The sequence below is a fragment of the Rana temporaria genome, chromosome 12 (assembly GCF_905171775.1).
Source record: "Rana temporaria chromosome 12, aRanTem1.1, whole genome shotgun sequence".
In the NCBI taxonomy this organism is placed as follows: Eukaryota; Metazoa; Chordata; class Amphibia; order Anura; family Ranidae; genus Rana; species Rana temporaria.
In genome coordinates, this window is record NC_053500.1 from 83,745,630 (window position 1) to 83,766,444 (window position 20,815).

The following is a 20,815-nucleotide window of genomic DNA, read 5'->3' on the forward strand; positions in this document are numbered from 1 at the left end:
ATGCTAGAGCTCTGAGACACGCCGGCATGCCCTGTACTGGCATAGGCACAACTTTTGAAAAAAATGCAATAGGGCGCAGTTTGCCCCCATGCTCCTGTGCCAGGACCCCCGCCATAGTTTTACAGTTGTCCCTTGCAAACAAGTGTAACCCTTTGCTATACTCAGAGGCCAAGACCAGGAGCTGTTATCATAGTTTTGAGGTATACAAAAGCATTATACATGTCATACAATCTGGCATGTCAGTACCTGTAGTTTGTCTCAAAATGTTATCATAGTAGGAACAGTCAAGTATGCATTGGCGGCAGTCATGCCAATCATGCCAAGAAAGGACAGCATATCCTTCTTGGTCTGTGGGGGGGCTAGACCCACGGAGAGCCGCAGCTCGTGACTGACTTTCCTTTCACCTTTTGTGAGTACAAAACCAAGGTATACAACAGTTTCCTGACACCATTGAAGTTTCTTTTTGGAAACTTTATGACCATTATCTGCCAACCAATGTAGCAGATCTGAACCATCCTCTTTGCAGGCTACCTGGCTTGGGTTACATATCAATCAACATATTGGAGTAGGACAGAACAATGGCAGGGAGTCCAGGACCGCAATGTGGCCTGGGGCACAACTGAGTAGACTACAGGAGTCCACATAACCCTGGGGCATTCTACACCATGTCATCTGGCAAAAAATAGTTTTTTTTTAAAAACAGAAAGCAAGGATTGGCTGTGTCTCCTCATCAACAAGGATGCTAAAAAATACATTTGTTAAATAAATCACAGAAAAATACTCTGCATCGGGTGGTATGGCGGTTAGGAGTGATGGCACATCAGGCACTATGGGTGCAATGGGCACCACCAGGTTGTTTATAGCTCTGAGGTCTTGTACAAACCTGTAAGAGCCGTCTGGCTTTTTTTATTGGGTTGATGGGGGTGTTTTAGGGGGACAGTGTCTCTTTAAGAATTCCTTGTTGCAGGAACCTCTCTGTTTTAGGGGGGCTAAATGTTTTACTTGTTCCAGCATCTCCCTGTTCTTCCTCCTGCTCTTGGCCAGGTGGTGAAACTACCCCTTCTATAGCTCCCTGATCTTCTTCTGGTTCAGCTACCTCGACTCTGGCTTCCTGTCCGTGCCTCTGTAGGTGCTGTCTATCTTGTTGTAAAGTGGGAGGGGGGGGGCTGCTGTTGGGTCAGGGACAACTCTCTTTTTATCAGCTTTTTATCTATTTGTGGTCATAATCTTCCTTACTTAAACATTTGGTGGGCTTTTTCTGCTTAATATTTTCCCTCGGGAACCAATATGGGGCATATTTTAACCAATTCTCTGCTCCCTTTTCCATATAATCCATATCCCATTGAGGGTCCCTGGGGTACCAAGGGAAAGCTCTCCATCCCGGTGAAAGGGGTCTACACTGTGTGTGGAAAAGGGTCTGCACTGTGTAAGGCTGTGGTCCATCGTGCTAAATTTGAAACCCATGGGTCTATAAGTTCATAATTAGTACCACAAATTCTAGCTACAAAATCCTTACATATTTCCCCTGGGTTGGGTGGGGGGGGAGGACCTTCTTTACCTTGTTTCTGACCCATATTGAAAGTGGGAGATGACTGACTTACCACACAGTCTTCTGATCCACACAACAAATGATTATACTTATACTTCTATGCGATAGAAAGAAAAAAGCAAAGATTTTTTAGGCTACTGGAATCTCCTTCCTCATTAACCACTTAATTTTCCTTCCCTAAAGGAATGTCTATGCAGTACTGCTTATCTTTTGTGGGGTTACCAAAACCCTCCTATGGGTTTACCCAAAACCCTTCTATGTGGATTTACCAAAAATCCTACTATGGGCTTACCAAAAACCCTTCTATTAACCTCCTGGCATGGTTCTTATCCCCTACTAATTTTATGGTTCTAAAAAAGCTTTAATCAGAGCTGAGGCAGGGATGATATTTTTAGTCAAGTAAAGACAAAAAAAAGACCCTTACCTCAGTTGATTAGCTTATCCCGGATGAGCCCCCATTCTGTTAGGCGAAATTGTTCTTCTCTAAGACCACCCAGGTAGGTTGTTAGGTTCAAATGATGGAACGGAGATTTCAGTCTGCCACAGGCGCCAGGAGAAAATCATTTGACACAGAGGAAACGAGCAGGTGTTGTGACAAGTGATTCTCTCTGAAGTTTAGTTCAAGATGCATTCATATTTATACAAATTTCAGAACAACCTTTGTAATTCTAAAATACATACTGTGCGGTTTTTCAAGTATACATCTCAGTTAATAATTTACTGTTAGCTGTTACCTGAGTTCATTTTAACACATAGAATATAACCTTTGGTTTATGAGTTTACATAAGCACTATAGTAGTATACTTTATCTTAAACAAAGATGAGCCGAATCAAAGTTCATTGATTACAGAGCTTAGTGAAAAAGATGACATACATTTCTTAAACTAGGTGAAAAGTTTTCCTAACATCAGCTTATTTGTGACACTTATGTACATTGTAATTTTTCATTAGGCCATGATATCGGCCCCCTGAAATTACAATGGGGTTTATAATGCTATATTTATTTCAATGCTGAACTACATTTCCCTGCACCCCCAATTTTAATGACACTGTCCAGGCCCCTGTCCATATCCCATGCTGATCAAGGACCTTCCGCAGTGGAGCGAGGACTTCACCATATCGGCGTAACCATACTATCAAATCAGCCTCTGGGATGGATTCATTACCCACGAGGATCGTCACTGATTTTATTAGAGGCTGCCTGGAAACCACCTTTGGCATCCAACCATTCCACTGCGGAAGGTCCCTGCGCCCCCTAAAACGTTCCCAAAACAAATCAAGACCCTCAGGCTTTACAAAGGATAAATCAAATTCAGAACTCCCAATGGGACAAATCAATGCAAAAATGTCTGCGACTTTAAATCCCATCACCAGAATCAACTCTGCCACCCTCCCCTTACGGGTGGGGTCCCCTTCCCCTCCCACTTCAACTGGACCACATTTCTCCGCTTATACCCACCAACCATCCCCCCACTAAACCCCCCCAAATTGTGACCACCAACATTTGCACCATTCCCCCCACCCTCCTTGGTGCGATTCCCCAAAACTGACGCGTAGCTCCCAGCAGATAAAACATTGGTTTGTTTTGAACCATCTGACACATTTGCAGCAGATATCGAGTGCACAGATTTGGTCTGAACAATCGGTGAGTCTTTCCTCTGCTGAGCAGGGGGAGAAATGTCATTTTTATTTTTCGCAGCAGTATTAACCCCTTCACCACCCACCACATCCATTGTTTTATCATTACTGTCATTCTTTTTTTTTTTTTTTTTCCATTCCCACCAAATATGAAGCATGGAGCCCTGGGCCTGACACTCACGAAAACAGAGCGGTGAAGCAGCTGGGAAGCTACCCTATTTTTATGAGCTTGATTGATCATTGCAACATGTGAGTTACTCTCCTTTTAAAATAAATATTGATTTCTCCGGAATTATGCTATATGCCTGTCTGGGTCCAATCAATCCGGCAAGCCCCTTGTCACAAGCGGTGGTGGATTCCTCACCCCTCTTTTTTGTACTTTATATGTTTATTTGTTTTTTTCTTTTCTTTACATAAAACAGCATATGGAAAGGCACAGGGCAAATACTCTGCCAAAAACAAACATGAATACAATCCTCTTGACAAAAAAAAATACATACATATTCGCTCTGGACCCTCCCATAAACTCCCTCACTAAATCTTCCCACTCTAACCCTTTTCTTAGTCATCACTCTCTCTCACAGAGAGACAAGTGATGCATCTGCCCTTTCCCAGCTCCCCCCCCCCCTCAAAAGACGAGAAAAAAAAAAAAAAAAAGAGAAAAAAAAGAAAAAAAGATAAAAGAGGGGGAGAGAGAAGGGGAGCCCCATCCTCTCCCTCCCTTAAACCACAATTCATAACAGGAAAGTCGGTTTATCCTTCATATTATATTTTACATTATAATTCCCTGCGCGTATCCGATTCTTCATTTATCAGGTTCAGTCATTAATCTTTTCCCCTCATCTGAATTTTTAAACAAATTCCAGCTCTTCCACGTTTCTTTGTATAGTTTATTTTTACCCTTAGCTGAGAGAACTAGGTCTTCCATAGCTTCTATATCTCTAACTCTATTTATCCACTCAAACTGTTGGTGACGTAGTATCCCTCCACCGTAAGGGTATACCTGCTTTAGCTGCATTCACCAAATGGCACAGTACTGAGTTCCGATAAGTCTGAACTGGGATCTCAGATAGGTGAAGTAGGAAAAAAGCGGGATCATTGGGTATTTTTAACTCAGAAATTTTTTGCAAGATTCTCATAATTGACAACCAATAAACTCTTATTTTTTTACAAAACCAAAATATATGAATCAATGTCCCGCTTTCTTCTCCACATCTCCAACATCTGTCAGAATTTTCATTGCAGAATTTTTTGAGTCGTACTGGAGTATGGTACCACTGCATCAAGATTTTATAGTTTAATTCTTGAATTTGTGTACAGATTGAAGAGTTTAGAGTCAAAAAGATAATCTGTTTACGTTGTAATGCAGAGAAGGTCCTATCTAGGTCCTTCTCCCATTTGTTAAGGCCTGGTATCTCCTGATCCTCCCTAAATTTATTGAATAGTCCATACATTTTAGAGATCCCTCGGGCTAGTGGTTCTAAATCATTACAGTACGACTCAAAGATTGTTAACTGACGATGAAAATTACTTCCCGGGCCTAATGATCTAAAAAAATTACTTAATTGCAACGCCTGCCAGATATTGACTTCAAAAGGACCTCCTATTTGTATTAATGTTTTAATCGATGGCCAGTTTTCTGATATAATAAAATGTGAGGCCTGATATACTCCTTTCTCTATTAATAACCGGAAAGATCCTCTTTCATTACCCGGACTAAAACTTGGGTTCCCCAATATGGGAAACAAAGGTGATCGCACTGTAGAAAAGTTCCCGTTTTGGCATATACGTGCAGTAATTTTTAGTGTTGTGCCAATTATAGGGTGATTTTTAAGAGGAGCCGGTAATACTGTATAGCACCAAGGTGCTCTACCTAAAGGAACTGTACTCAGCTGTTGTTCTATGTCAACCCACCTCTTAGATCTAACATGTTTACACCATCTATCTAATCTAGATAGATGTACTGCATAATAATACTTAAATATATCTGGGACCCCCATTCCACCAAGATTCTTAGGCATAGTCAACAGATCTCTTTTAATCCTAGGACGTTTCCCGGCCCAGATAAAATTCATAAATAAACTACGTATCTGACGCAAAAAAGTCACTGGAATCTTAATTGGTAGCGCCTGAAGTAAATACAAAATTTTCGGAAGAACGGACATTTTGATTATACTAATGCGGCCAAACCAAGAATGGGAACCAAGTCGCCATTTGTCAAGTAGGGCTCGTAATAGATTATACATTGGTAAAAAATTCATTTTAAAAATGTCCTTTTCTTTTGATGGAATATTTGTGCCCAAGTATCTAAGCATTGGACTCCATTTAAAACAAAAATTCGCCCGAATGGAATCCCGGGAAAGAGGGGATAGTGACATGCTCATGGCCTCTGATTTAGTCTGATTTATTTTTAAATTAGAGAGAGTGCCATATTTCTCAATCTCACTCAGCAAAGTAGGGAGAGAAATATGAGGCTCGGTTACTGAAAAAAGCATATCATCCGCATAAGCAGAAACCTTGTGGATTCCTTCCCCAACCCTAATACCCTGTATATCCGGATTCAGGCGAATTCTGTTCAGCAATGGTTCCAAAGAGAGAACGAAGAGAAGGGGTGAGAGGGGGCAGCCCTGGCGAGTACCATTCGAGATGCTGAAGGGTTCAGAAATGACCCCATTTGCCTTTACAACCGCTTGAGGGTTTGTATAAACACTTTTAATCCAGCTAATCATTCGTTCTCCCATTCCTATTTGTTTCAGCACCTCAAATAAGAACCGCCAGTCTACCCTATCAAACGCCTTCTCCGCGTCTATATTTAAAAATACACACGGTATTTTTTTATCATTTACCTGATTAATCAAATTAAGAACTTTTGTTGTATTATCTCTACCTTCTCTCGTGGGGACGAACCCTACTTGGTCTAAATCTATTATTTGGGGGATCCATGATTGTATTCTGGTTGCTAATATTTTCGTAAATATTTTTAAATCTGTGTTCAGTAACGAGATGGGTCTGTAACCTCCACAATCCGCCGGGTCCTTCCCCTCTTTTGGAATTAACGTAATATGTGCTCTCAGGGTATCCATAGGGAATGTGGAAGTCAGACCCACCGCATTAAAGACTTTTGTCATTTGTTTACTTAGCAACTCAGAAAATTCTCTGTAGTAACTTATAGTAAAGCCATCCGGACCAGGAGATTTTCCAGATTTGAATGATTTTAATACTTCAGTCACTTCTTTTACCGTAATAGGAGTGTCCAGACTATAACGGGCTGGTGAGGGTAATCTCGTCATACCTGTCGAGGTTAGATATTCTGCTATCCTGGACTGAGGGGAAGTAGCGTGAGGCAAGTTATACAGAGTAGCATAATACTTCCCGAATGTCTGGGCAATATCTTTAGGTATCTGTTTTAAATGTCCCTCTTTATCTTTTATTTGTGATATATAAGTTGACCTATTCTTTTCTTTAATTTTCCCTGCTAACAATCTGCCACATTTATCTCCTATTTCATAATCTATTTGTTTCCCTCGTTGGATTAGGGCTTTTGCTTTAAACCGTAAGATCTCCGACAGTTGTCTTCTCAGATGTCCCAGCTCCCTACCTACTGATGCTGTCTGTATCTTTTTATGCTGTGTTTCTAAGGTCTGGATCTCATCTAATAATTCTTTGGTCTGTTTTTCCCTTTTCTTTTTCAAAATTGCTCCATGTTTGATTAAAATTCCTCTGATCACGGCCTTGTGTGCCTCCCAAATCATACCTGGGTCACTCTCAGGAATGTCGTTTATCTGAAAATATGCTATCATTTCTTTAGATACATCGTCCCTTACTTCAGAATTTTGAAGAAGGCTTTCATTCAATCGCCAGCATCCCTTACGTTGAGTGGCCAGGTTAGACAGGGAGAGACACAACGAAACCGGAGCATGGTCCGACCATGTTATATTTCCGATTATGATTTCTGTAACGTCTGAAATTAAATAGTGTGGAATCAAAAACATGTCAATACGCGAGTACACTTGATGTGGGTTGGAAAAAAAAGTATAATCTCGTTCTTTTGTATGTAAAGTCCTCCAGGCATCTACCACTTGCATTTCATGCATTTTTTGTAGTATACTTCTTCGGACCCGACAGGGGACAGCTGAAGTTCCTGAGGAGGTGTCGATTCTAGGATCTAGGGGGATGTTGAAGTCCCCTCCCAGAATCAATCTCCCCTCTATAAAATCCCTTAATTCTGAAAGAATTTTTTTAACAAACTGGTCCTGCTGTTTATTTGGTACATAGATTGTTGCTAATGTTACATTAATGTTTCCAATGCTTCCTTTAAGGAAAAGAAATCTCCCATTAGGGTCTACCCGTTTGTCCACTAAGCACCATGGCACTCGATTAGATATTAATATTGAGACCCCCTTAGATTTAGCCTGTTGATTTGGAGCATGATACACACAAGGGAAAAATCTATTTTGAAGAAGAGGGAGTCTACCTGCCTTAAAGTGTGTTTCCTGAACATAGGCTACATCTGTCCCGGATCGCCTCAAACATATAAATAGTCCTTAACGGACACTTTTTCACAAATAGAGGGATTGGGAAGGGACATATAAATCCAACTTTTATTTAAATGAAAAAAAAAATCGAAAAATCCCTCCTGAAAAAAAGTTGGGACATGTTTTTTCTTTTTTTTTTTTTTTTTCTTTTCCCTTTTGTTTCCAAAAAAGAAAAAGAAAAAGAAAAGGGGGGGGCAGAAACCTCCAGGATAATATCCAGTTATCCTTCACCTAAATTCATCACCATATACTGTTCCTTCACTTTCTTTTCCCATTTCTTCCCTTTCCCTTCCCCCTTTTTTCTCTTCCCTTAACCCTTCCTTCTTCCCTCTTACTGCCCCTTAACCACTTACCCCCCGGACCATATTGCTGCCCAAAGACCAGAGTACTTTTTGCGATTCGGGACTGCGTCGCTTTAACAGACAATTGCGCGGTCGTGCGACGTGGCTCCCAAACAAAATTGGCGTCCTTTTTTTCCCACAAATAGAGCTTTCTTTTGGTGGTATTTGATCACCTCTGCGTTTTTTATTTTTTGCGCTATAAACAAAAATAGAACGACAATTTTGAAAAAAATGAATATTTTTTACTTTTTGCTGTAATAAATATCCCCCAAAAATATATAAAAAAACATATTTTTTCCTCAGTTTAGGCCGATACGTATTCTTCTACATATTTTTCGTAAAAAAAAATCGCAATAAGCGTTTATTGATTGGTTTGCGCAAAAGTTATAGCGTTTACAAAATAGGGTGTATTTTTATGGCATTTTTATTAATATTTTTTTTACTAGTAATGGCGGCGATCAGCGATTTTTTTTTCGGTATTGCGACATTATGGCGGACACTTCGGACATTTTTGACACATTTTTGGGACCATTGGCATTTTTATAGCGATCAGTGCTATAAAAATGCATTAGATTACTATAAAAATGCCACTGGCAGTGAAGGGGTTAACACTAGGGGGCGGGGAAGGGGTTAAGTATGCCTGGGTGTGTTCTTACTGTGGGGGGGGCGGGGTGGCCTCACTAGGGGAAACACTGATCCTCGGTTCATACATTGTATGAACCGAAGAAAAGCATTTCCCCTGCTGACAGGACGAGAGCTGTGTGTTTACACACACAGCTCCCGTTCCCTGCTCTGTACCGAGCGATCGCGTGTGCCCGGCGGCGATCGCGCCCGCCGGGCACACGCACGGGAGTCGGGGGCGAGCGGGGGGCGCGCGCGCGCGCCTCCGGCGGCGCGCGTGCGCCCCTAGTGGCGGCTAAAAGGTAGGACGTCATAATACGTGATCTCGCCTAGGAGAGCCACCTTGTGGACGTATTATGACGGTGCGGCGACGGCAAGTGGTTAAACAACATATAAATGGTCCTTAACGGACATTTTTTTTTCACAAATAGAGGGATTGGGAAGGGACATATAAATCCAACTTTTATTTAAATGATTTAAAAAAAAAAAAAAAAAAATCGGAAAATCCCTCCTGAAAAAAAGTTGGGACATAAAAAAAAAAAAAAAAAAATTATATCAGGGGTATTCTTCATATTTTCTATCTCACTTCAGATGGACCCAGGTATCTCCCCCCCTTCTTTTTTCTGGGTTGGCGTTTTTTTATCTATAACCACATTTTTTATTCGTTTAGAAAAATTAGGAATAAATTGTAGCCAGTCTGGCACTTCCACAGAATCTACTTCCAAAAATTTAAACAATTCTGGTAAGTCTGTGCGTTGTTTAAGAAGGAAGGATTGCTGATTTTTCTTAATTGTTAAAGAAAGCGGGTATCCCCAGCGGTACGTCCCACCACATTTTTTAATGATATCTAATAGGGGGCGTAGTATTGCTCTCCGCTGAAGGGTAGCCCGTGAGAGATCAGGCATAATTTTTATTTGAGACCCCTCGTATCTTATCTCCCCCGCCTCCCACGATGCCCGGCTAATAGCCTCTTTATCTGAATATCGGTGGAAACAGCAAATCACATCCCTAGGCCTATCTGCATTTACTGAGCGTGGACCCAGTGATCTGTGAACTCGTTCGAATTCAAATGTTTGGGATGGGGGAGTAACAATTATTTGAAGACAAATTGAATAAATAGTCTCTTGCAGTTTCTCTCTTTCAATTGTTTCTGGGATCCCCCTGAACCTCAAATTTTTGCGACGGCTACGGTCCTCAATTTCTTCCAGCTTTAACTGTATGTCATTACATGTCGGTGGATATTGTGTTTGTGTCTGCTCTAAATGTGTAAACCGATTTTCTAGGACACTCAACCGGCTCTCATTAATTTCTAATTTATCCGAAAGTGTTTTTATGTCTCCTCGTACTGCTTCCAAATCTCTCCGATGTGTCTCCTCAACTCTGGTGACCAAAGCTTCCATATCTTCCTCCACTCTAGAGACAAATTGCTCCATATCAGCACGTGTTGGCAATGTTTGTAAATCTGCCCTGGTTGGCAGAGCCAAAAGCAAAGTCCTGATATCAATCTCCTCATCTCCATGTTTCTGCTGTATTATATCTGGGCTCGGATTTACAATTGAGCTTAGACTAGAACTAGGGGAAACACAATCTTCTCCCCCCTCCATTAACCCACTGAATACTGTTAATGTCAATATATTTCTGTCCTGTGCTTTTACTACAGTATCTACAGTTTCAATGATCTCAGGCAATATCTCTATGGGTTTGGGGGTCTCTAGTGATAAATCTGTATATTGCAGTGTCTTTCCCTGTTTGCCAAGCCCCACCACCTCGTACCTCTCCTGTATCTCCTGTGTCATGCACAGAGTATCGTACCGCCCACAGCGCTCCTCCGGCTCCCCGGATCTCACAGGCTCTGATGACACTGAAGATCCCTGCCCGCACCTGCGCTCCTGCACGGCGACGGCAGCAGCAGTGGCGGTGGCAGTGTCCTCTGTTGCAGAAGTTGCAGCGGCGGCTGCTGCGACTGCGCGGGTCAAAGGAAAAAACCTTCGGATCTCTGGCTGTTCCACGCCTCTCTGCACTCTGACACTGCGGGGTCCAGTCTCCCTCCTCCTCATTCCAGGAGTCCAGCAAAGGTAACAGTAACGGTAAACAAAGCACTATAAGCCGTCACACATCCACTTCATTGAGTCCTATTAAAGTCCTGTTGATGGTTATGGCTTTTGTTTTTTAACTGTGACCGGTATGTAGAGTATGAAAGATATGCGAGTTGTACGAGGTATGCACTGCAGAACACACTGAATATGCAGGGTATGCACAGTATACAATGAATGCAATGAATGCTTCTGCACAAACCCTCCATCCACCAGCCAGCCAGCAAGTCTCTCATCAGTCTTCTCATCAATCAGTCAGTATCATCAACTTCTCCAGTTTGCCAGGTGGTTTAGGGAGAGGTCTGAGCGTGTGTTACTCTACTCCTTCATCTTGCAACCACACCCCCCGGTGTGTAGGGTGACCACATTTCCAAACTGCCATTCAGGGACATCCCCCCCCCCCCCCCAAAAAGATGATTTTTGACATATTTTCTGCCGATTTTTGGGGCAGGGGCAGGGGCATGTGCAAGATTTTGGTGGGACCTTTCTGAGATACAAATGAAATCCTGTGTATCCGGACTAAGGGTCTGTTTATACCAGAATGCTGTGAGGGAATCCTGCGTTTTGTGTCCCATAGCGATCTGTTGTGGGTGTCAACTTAACCTCTTTACCTCCTGGCACACACGATTCAAAAACTCCTGATCGATTGCAGCGATCGCAAGCTTTCACTTAGACGCCGGTAACTGTGAAGGGGGTGCTCAGGGAGTGCGCTCTCGGCACAGCGCTACTGATCGCAATTCATTTAAATATGTGACCTCTCTGTGCCAAGGCCCAGGCACAGAGAAGCCGCATATTTGTGTGTGGCTGGTACTAAGGGGTTAATGACTACCCAAATGCAGGTAGCAAATGTAGTGTTTGTATGATCAGCAGTACCATGCGATCCAGTTGCTGTGCGTTTTGTAAAGTAGCGCATGCACAGCTCTTGGTACAGACCGATGGGTTTCAGCCCATTCAAATGAAAGGGCTGAAATCGCACAGAATCTGGAAGGCACTTGAATCGCAAAGGAACGCAGAGCGTGTTCCTATGTGATTTGTGGCGTGAACCAGTCCTGAGTCTTGGAGCCCATTGCTGAAAAAAGGTCAGGCACTTGGCTTCACTAACTTGCCTGACAGGGGGGCACTGGCACCTGGAGCAATTGCCCTGAATGTCTAGCAAAGTTTCCAGATGGTACAATTGTCCCCTCAATAGCAGACAGCTTGTCTTTGAAGATGGGGAAGGGGGCAAGTTGGCAAAGAAGAATACTGGCAGTGATTTTGGGGATAAGAGCATGCTGTATGTGCTAGGGGGGGCACACTTTGGGAGGGGAGAGAAATTGTTCTGGAAGGGGGGGGTGAATAAAAAACAATTTCTCTCCCCTCCTAAAGTGCCCCCCTAGCACATACAGCATGCTCTTATCTCCCAAAATCACTGCAAGTATTATTTTTTGACAACTTGCCCCCTGTCTCTGTGTCTCCTTCTCCTGCTAGTGCCAAGCATTAAGATTTTGTGTACTAACCTCAGATCAGCATGTCCCGTCCTCCTGAATGCTGTGTCCATTCTCCTCCCCCTCCTTCCCTCCTGACATCCGAGCCAAGGAGAAGGGGGGCTTCAATCTGTGTGTTAGTGTGAGGAGGGCATGGCAGGAGGGGGGAGGAAGTGAGAGGGAGAGATGCCTCACAGCTGTGGGAACAGAAACACCTCACAGCCAAGCAGCAAGCCAGTCACTGGAGCGGAGGTGACAGAACCAGCAGTGACTCCCCAGCAGCACTAGCGCGGAGGAGGAGGAAGAAGTGAAATCCTCCTCTGCTTTCAACGTGGGCAGTGACGTCACTGGTTGCCAGACGCCAAGCGGCTATAGCAACCAGTGATCAGGTGGAAGCAGAGCCAGAGCCAGAACTATGGCGGCTCGGTCCTCCCCTGTTCCCAGACTGTCAGTTTCTATTGCGGGACACTGTATTGTCCCGCAATGAAGGTGTCCGGGACCAGGGACAAATATGTACATTACGGGACGATCCCGGGTAGACCGGGACACGTGGTCACTCTACCGGTGTGTAAACTGTCATTCTTAGTACTTGCTGGAATATTCACAGTTCCTGCAGTCTTCCCAGCAGTGTCAGTTCCCACTGCTGTGCTTGTAGAAGCTTCAGCTGGTCGGTTCTCTTCTGTCAGGACAGGGTTGTCATCAGGGGATAGTGCAGGCTGGTCTGACACTGCAGCAGGTGAAACCTCCATTGCTTCTTCCACTGCACATGGTGCAATATGCTGATCCCCTCCCCCACCACAGGGAGGCTCAGGTGAGGCAAACTCATTGCTAGTAACAGGCATACCCTGTGCAGCAAACTTAGAGGAACTACAGGTCCCAGCAGAAACTCCAGGCAGCACTTTGCACAAGGCCTTCCTTTTCTGCTCCTCAGTCAGGACACCGTCCACCACAGCAGGTTGGGCAGGCAGTGAGGTGTGCTGAGATTTCTCCACCTATACTGGCTTGGCTTCAGGGACTTCTGTAAAAGCAGGCTTGTTTGCTCTCAGGGGTGACTCCATCTCCTGGATACATTTCAGGGTGCCATGATCACTCTCAACCCCCTGGCTGGTTGCCATCAGCGATTCCAAGCCCTGACATGGAGGGAGAGGTGCAGAGGCAGATGGACCCGGGTCATCCATTATCTGAGGCTCCTGCTGGTCCCTGGAACTTGCTGTCTGTCTGGCAAATCTCCTCTCATTATCAAACTTTTCTTTAAACGCTCCACTTTTATCTTTCAGCTTTTCCAATAATAAAGATTGTTCCTTTACCTTTTCCTCCAATTCCTGCAACTCAGGCTTCATGGCCAAACGATTTTTACTCCAGGCCTGGAAATATTTGATTTTGAAGGATTTGTGTTCAGCCTTCAAAACTTTAAGTTTTTCTTCAGCTCTTCCAATCGCCCTAAAACGATCGATGATCTTCTGACTGAAGACATTTGCATCCACAGCAGGGCCTGGACCTACGGACAGATCCTCCACCTCCTCCCCACTAGGCCCTGTATCATCAGGGGGATCCGTCCCGGGGCCTCCCCCAGGATCAGGCATTATTCCTGGGCCAAGCTAGCATTCTTCTCACTGATCACCAGTGTAAGGGGCATTCTTCCCACTGATCACCAATGTAAGGGACATCCTTCCCACTGACCATGAATGTTAGGAGCATTCTTCTCACTGACCACCAATGTAAGGGACATCCTTCCCACTGACCACAAATGTTAGGAGCATTCTTCTCACTGACCACCAATGTAAGGGACATTCTTCCCACTGATCACCAATGTAAGGAGCATTCTTCTCACTGATCACCAATGTAAGGAACATTCTTCTCACTGACCACCAATGTAAGTAGCATTCTTCTCACTGACCACCAATGTAAGGAACATTCTTCCCACTGTCCACCAATGTAGGGAGCATTCTTCCCACTGACCACCAATGTAAGTAGCATTCTTCGCACTGACCACCAATGTAAGGAACATTCTTCTCACTGACCACCAATGTAAGGAACATTCTTCTCACTGATCACCAATGTAAGGAGCATTCTTCTCACTGATCAATGTAAGGAACATTTTTCCCACTGACCACCAATGAAGGGGACATTCTTTCCACTGACCACCAATGAAGGGAACATTGTTTCCACTGACCACCAATGTAAGAAGCATTCTTCTCACTGAACACCAATGTAAGGAGCATTCTTCCCACTGACCATCAATGTAAGGGACATTCTTCCCACTGACCACCAATGTTAGGAGCATTCTTCTCACTGATCACCAATGTAAGAGACATTCTTCCCACTGACCAACAATGTAAGGAGCATTCTTCCCACTGACACCAATGTAAGGAGCATTCTTCCCACTGACCACCAATGTAAGGAGCATTCTTCTCATTCTTCATTATAGAGGACCCAAAATTGACCCCTATCTTCACGATTGGCAATGATGGGATGTACCCAATATCGAAGTCTTCTCCGCCTCCGCTTCTCCTCCTCCTCCTCCTCTTCCTCATGCACTGCTACTGCTGCAGCAGCAATGACAACTGCGGTGGCAGGAAAAGGAATTGCCTCACACCATGTATGTTTTCATTGGTTAATGCCAAAGTTGTGGCAAAGTTGAAGTTGTACTGATCCAAAATCGCGGCCGCAAAATCGCGAAGTCGTATAAGTGTGAAAGGGCCCTTACTGTGGTGGTGAAATCACCCCCTTCAGCGTTGGAGTCGCGGCTTTATGTATCGTGGGAGCAAACGCTGTTGCTGTCAAGCTAAATAAATCCACGCTGCAACTGAATGGCGTACCTGCTAAGCAAATGATGGTTAACATTAAAACAAAGTAACATTATAGTATAACAGTGATGCCGCGTACACACCATCACTTTATGTGATAAAAAAAAAAACGTCATTTTTAAAAACGTCAATTTAAATGACCGTGTGTGGGGGAAAACGTTGTTTTATGTCTTGTGAAAAACGACCAAAAAAAATTGAAGCATGCTTCAATTTTTTGTGTCGTTTTTCAAAAGGTCGTTTTTTGTTTCACAAAAATTGAACGTGTGTAGCAAAAAACGACGTTTAAAACAACGTTTATAAACCCGCGCATGCCCAGAAGCTAGTTATGAAGCGAGCTTCAATGGAAAAAAGTGATGAACGTAACCTCGCTATGCTAGAGCATTGTGAAAAAACGATGGTGTGTAGGCAACGTCGTTTTTGAAAATTGAAGTTTCAAAAACGTCGTTTTTTACTTCACAGAAAATGTCGTTTTTTTCCATCACATAAAGTGATGGTGTGTACACGGCTATTATCTGGACGACTTCCTCTGCGTTGGCCCGGCAGGGTCACGGATTTGCGCGGTGTTGTTGGCCACGCTGGAACACATTTCGGAGCGATTTATTTACCGCTGGCGCCCGAGAAAACGGAAGGACCTAAGTCGGTCATCCAATTCTTGGGAATTGTAATTGATTCGGAGGCAATGGAGTGCAGGTTGCCGCACTGCTTTTCACTATAGTTTTAATATTGCCCTTGATATGGTTTATACATGCCATATGTGTATATACATTATTGGCTACAGTATATTTACATATCATCATTCATGAGGCCCTGTTTTCCAGCGTCCACATGTTACGCGCCCACATATTTATGTTTAATTGGTTATAACTATGTTTTCACTTGCGCACATATCTGTAGCCCAAGAAATGATAAAATAGATTAATTGGTAACAAAAGGAAAGGTATTTAATATATTAAGAAAAATTTCTGAGATATATGTCTTATTTTTCTACTTTTCCTTTTTTCAATTCCCTTTTTTTAATTATATTAATGACTAGTTACAATTCCAATTTAATACGTTTATGCGCGCATCGTGGACCCTGACTTGCAAATTTCTGTTTTTATATAGATTCTTGTATAAGTGTGCGTGCAGAGCAACTTTACTTTATTTTTATCATTTTTAGTTTTTACATATGCCTGCACACAAACACACACAATAATTTTCATTTTAGACATACCCTGTTAGAAGTCATGTCACGAATCACGTGGGCCGAGGTGCCTTGTTCCATCTTATATTATATAGGTACACAAAAATGTATCCATAATGCCTGTTTATATTATGTTATATGTACCATCAGGTCGGCAAGTTGCATCGGGTTTCACCCAAGCACTCCCATCCGTTTCCTGTATTTTAGCGACATTATTCGGGCACACATGCATTTTTTACTTTAAACTCGTATACATTTCACTAGACATTGTCCTTAAATCTCTTGAACTGCAGCTTTGCATCCAATGGATGCCATCAGTTTGTAGGGTTTCAGTCAGTTTCAACGCACAATTTCCCGTCGGCTGTTCCCCTGTTCCCGTTTTATGATTTGGTGATATATTTGCTGTTTATTTAAATAAAGGACAACCTGCACGTTTTTTTTGGAGTGCGGCTATCCATCTTTCATCTACTTTTCATGCTTGCCCAGTGCACTGCCAGCACCCTTGGAATCCTGTTTTAAACGTGTGACCATATAGTAGACCCACCTAGAGCGGTGACTCTCTTTCTTGCCGCTGGACAAGCTGGAAGGCCTCAAGGCGGAGATTAGCGAGATGTTGGGTTCACGGAAGGTGCAACTCCGAGCGCTGCAGTCGCTCCTGGGGAAACTCAACTTCGCGTGCCGCATTCTCCCGATGGGGAGAGTCTTTTGCAGACGCCTTTAGGCGAGCACGGCGGGGGTCAGGTCACCAAAACACTATGTGCGATTGGTGAGGGATCACAGGGACGATCTGTTTGTGTGGCACTCCTTTTTGGAGTCCTTCAACGGTAGGGCTTTGTGGATGTCCGGTCCGGTCAGCAATTTCGACATGGAGTTGTTCACGGATGCGGCCGGGGGTTCGGGTTTTGGTGCATTCTTTCAGAGTCAGTGGAGTGCTGGCCCTGGGCCCAGTCCTGGCTGGCAGAGGCGTTCACTAAGAATTTGGTGCTGCTGGAACTATTTCCGGTGGTGCTGTCGGTGGAACTATGGGGCTCGTCTTTCCGGGACCGGAAGGTGCGGCTCCATGGGGACAATCTGGGGGTGGTTCAGGTGATTAACAGAGTGACGGCGTCCTCTCCCCCGGTTATTCGTCTCTTGCGGCACCTGGTGCTGTGCTGTTTACAGATGAATATATTTGTGTATGTGGTGCATTTACCAGGAGTGGAGAATGTAGTGGCTGACGCCTTGTCTCGGTTTCAGTGGGACAGGTTCCGGGAGTTGGTGCCGGAGGCAGAGGAGCAAGGGGTCCCCTGTCCAGAGTGGCTGTGGGGGATTCCGTTGGAATCGTCTCCCGTTGGATTAGGAAGTCGGTAAGTGTGGGTACATGGGCGGCATACGAGAAGGTCTGGTTGGAGTGGCAGGCTCTAATTTGTGAGGCTGAGGCGGACCCGGCTGGGCCCGAGGTAAGGGGGCTGGTGATATTTTATTTGGCAAGGAACATGGAGGCCGGGGTGTCACAGTCGGTCTTGGATAAGAAGTTGGCGAGTCTCTCTTTCCTGTTTAAGTGGCAAGGGTGTCCGGACTTTACGAAGGACTTTTGGGTGCGACAAGCACTAAAAGGTTATAGGAAGCAGGGGCGGCGGGCGGACGCCCGGCGCCCGGTGTCGTTTGAAATACTGAGGGGAATTATGGGGGAATTGGGGACATTGTGTTCGTCCCGTTACGAGGCGTTGTTGTTTCGGGCAGCATTTGCGCTGGCGTTTTTTGGAGCCTTTCGGGGGGGGGGGAGTTGGTTAGCCCCTCGAAAACAGTTCAAGGCGGCATGTTAGCCACGGATGTGGTGTGGGCGCAAGAAGGGGTCACGCTGTTTTTAAGAAGATCGAAAACGGATCAGAAGGGGAAGGGCAAGTCGGTGCAGGTGTTCCCTATTGGGGGGTCGGACCTGTGCCCGATTACACTGGTGCAGAATTTCTTGGACGTGCGCCCAAAGTTGGTTGGTTCATTTCTGCTGCATGAGGACGGTACACCTTTGTCACGGTATCAATTTGTGACGGTGTTTAGACGGTGTCTGGGGGCATTGGGCCTCGTGGCAAAGGAGTTTTCAGCACATTCCTTTAGGATTGGGGCCGTGACGGAGGGGGCACGTAGTGGGCTGGATGAGGAGATGGTGAAGAAAATTGGCAGGTGGGAGTCGAGGAGGTTTCGACTATACGTGAGACCACATTTGCTGGTAAACTTTGGGGTAAGAGATAGTACATGTCCCGAGGGGGTACCTGGAAGGGTTTAAGGGGTCACCTCCAATGTGTGGGGGGTGGGTTTTTTTTGTTAAGGGAACATGTGGTTTCGGGGGATGGAAGCATCTCCCGATGGGCCCGTTTGTGATGGATTTATTGCTTACTGTCTTTCAGGTGCGGGACAGGGATTGGTATTGATAATGGGCCACTCCTTCGTTCATTGGGGGGCTAGGAGAGCGGACATGCGACCGGACGGTCGACAACTGGGGATCCCAAGACAGGAGGCGTGCATACGGTGGCTGGGTTTTCCTGGGATGTTGTGGTGCAGGGTGGTGCCGGAAGTGCACAAGTTTGCACGGTTGGATCGTCCACCAGATGTTTTGTTGCTACACGTGGGGGGAAATGATTTGGGAGTTCGTACTATGCTAGATGTCGCAAGGGACATTAAATTCGATTTTTTGAGGATCCGCATGTCATACCTGGACACGGTAGTGGTGTGGTCGGACATTGTGGCCAGGTCATCATGGAGGATGGCCAGGTCGGTGGAAGGGGTGAACAGGGCCAGGAGGAAGATCAACCGAGATGTGGCAAGGTTTGTGATCAGGAATGGGGGGCTGGTGGTCAGACATCCAGAGTTGGAGGTGGATACATGGAGGTACCTGCGGGGTGATGGAGTTCAGCTGACAGATGTGGGTATTGACATGTGGGTGTTGGGCCTGCAGGACGGTGTACAGCGAGGATTGAGGGTGTGGAGGTGCGTCCAAAGGTAAGGAGTTACCTTTGGGTGCTGGTGGCGGTTGTTTGGACTTTGCAGGAGAAGAAATTACCCCAAAGATGGATGCCATTACCCAGAGGTGGTATGGGTTCTGAAGGGGCTGTTAGTCCAGTTTACCAAGTGTAGCTGGGAGGTTGGTTAATGGGGGCACTGCGGTCAGTGGTCGTCTCTGAGTCAGCTTGTCGGCTTGAGGCCTATGACCAGAGGTTAGGTACCGCAGTGCTCAAAATGTTAGAATGGTTACAAGTAGTGTTAATGGTGCCTGCAAAGTCCAGCACTAGTAGGGTTAAAGAAACTGTTGTTTTTTCTCAGGTATATATATATTTATGTGTTACATGTTATTTAATATTTAAAAAAGGTTATTTAAAATAAAAGGAGGCTGCTACGGCCAGTTTTTACTCCAACATTACAGTGGTGGCCTCAGTTATTTATTTAAAGGTATAGTGGGAGTAAGAAGTGGTGGGTCTTAGCAGTAAAAGGGGTATATTATGTTATACCATAGTCAAGGAGATCCTCAACCAGAGAGATTCAGTTGAACCCTCCTGGATATGCTCGGAACTCTAAATTCAGAACAAAAGCAGCACTGGAGCAAGCATATAGTGGATATTGTGCATGCTTATAACAGCAACGCCAATGAAGCCACAGGTTACTCTCCCTATAGTTAGATGTTCGGACGGTGGGCCCGGCTGCCATTAGACTTTGACCTCAAGGTACGAGTGCAGGACTTACAGCCGGATGACAAGGTACTGCTGAGAAACCTGGGTGTCCATGGAAAGCACAAGTTAGATGACCACTGGAAGTCACAGCCCTATGTAATTTGCAAGCATCTTCCAGGATTCCCAGTATATCAAAGCCGGCCAGAGGGAAGCACAGGCCCGCTGAAGACTTGGCATCGCAATCATCTTATGCCTCTGTCAGAAGCAGTTCATGTGCCACCACAGACAGATTTACAGTCCACACCAACGGCCTCTCAAAGATCCCAGACAGTGACTAGATCTCAGTCTATACCCCTTGCTGAAGATGAAAACAGCGAGGCAGGACAACCTCCCCTCCTATAGTAATTGGTGGAATGTTCCTCTGCCATGGTTTTATGCAGATGCAAATTGTATGGTTTCCTGTGCACACTAAACTTTTTTTTTTTCCCTTGTGTATATCAAAAGCATGTAACATGTCATAGACTCTTTACCTCCTTTGGTGGACCAAAGGTTCTTTGGTGGGGGAGTGTGTAGTGGGGGCTGCTCTGTCACCCATGGTCCCGCACCTACCGCCATCAACCGTCGAACTGAATAGACAGTGACACAGGCACTCACTGAGGGAGATCACGCCTGTCAGTCCCTGTGGGGGATTTCTCCCCCTCCCTCTCCTCTTCCTTGAGTGACGAGCGGCGCTCAATCAACAGCATCCCGCCCACTCTGCTCTCTTCTCTGTGTCCCTATTGGCAGGGTGAGGGAGCCAATCAAGCGGCAGCAGAGGACCACGGGACTTGAAGTCTCATCACAAAATGGCACCATTGAATTTTACAGGGGGCGGAGCTACTACTTTTGCTTTGCAAGAAGGGTGCTAGCTAAAGACTTAAGCTTGTTGGTCTGAGGAGAAATCA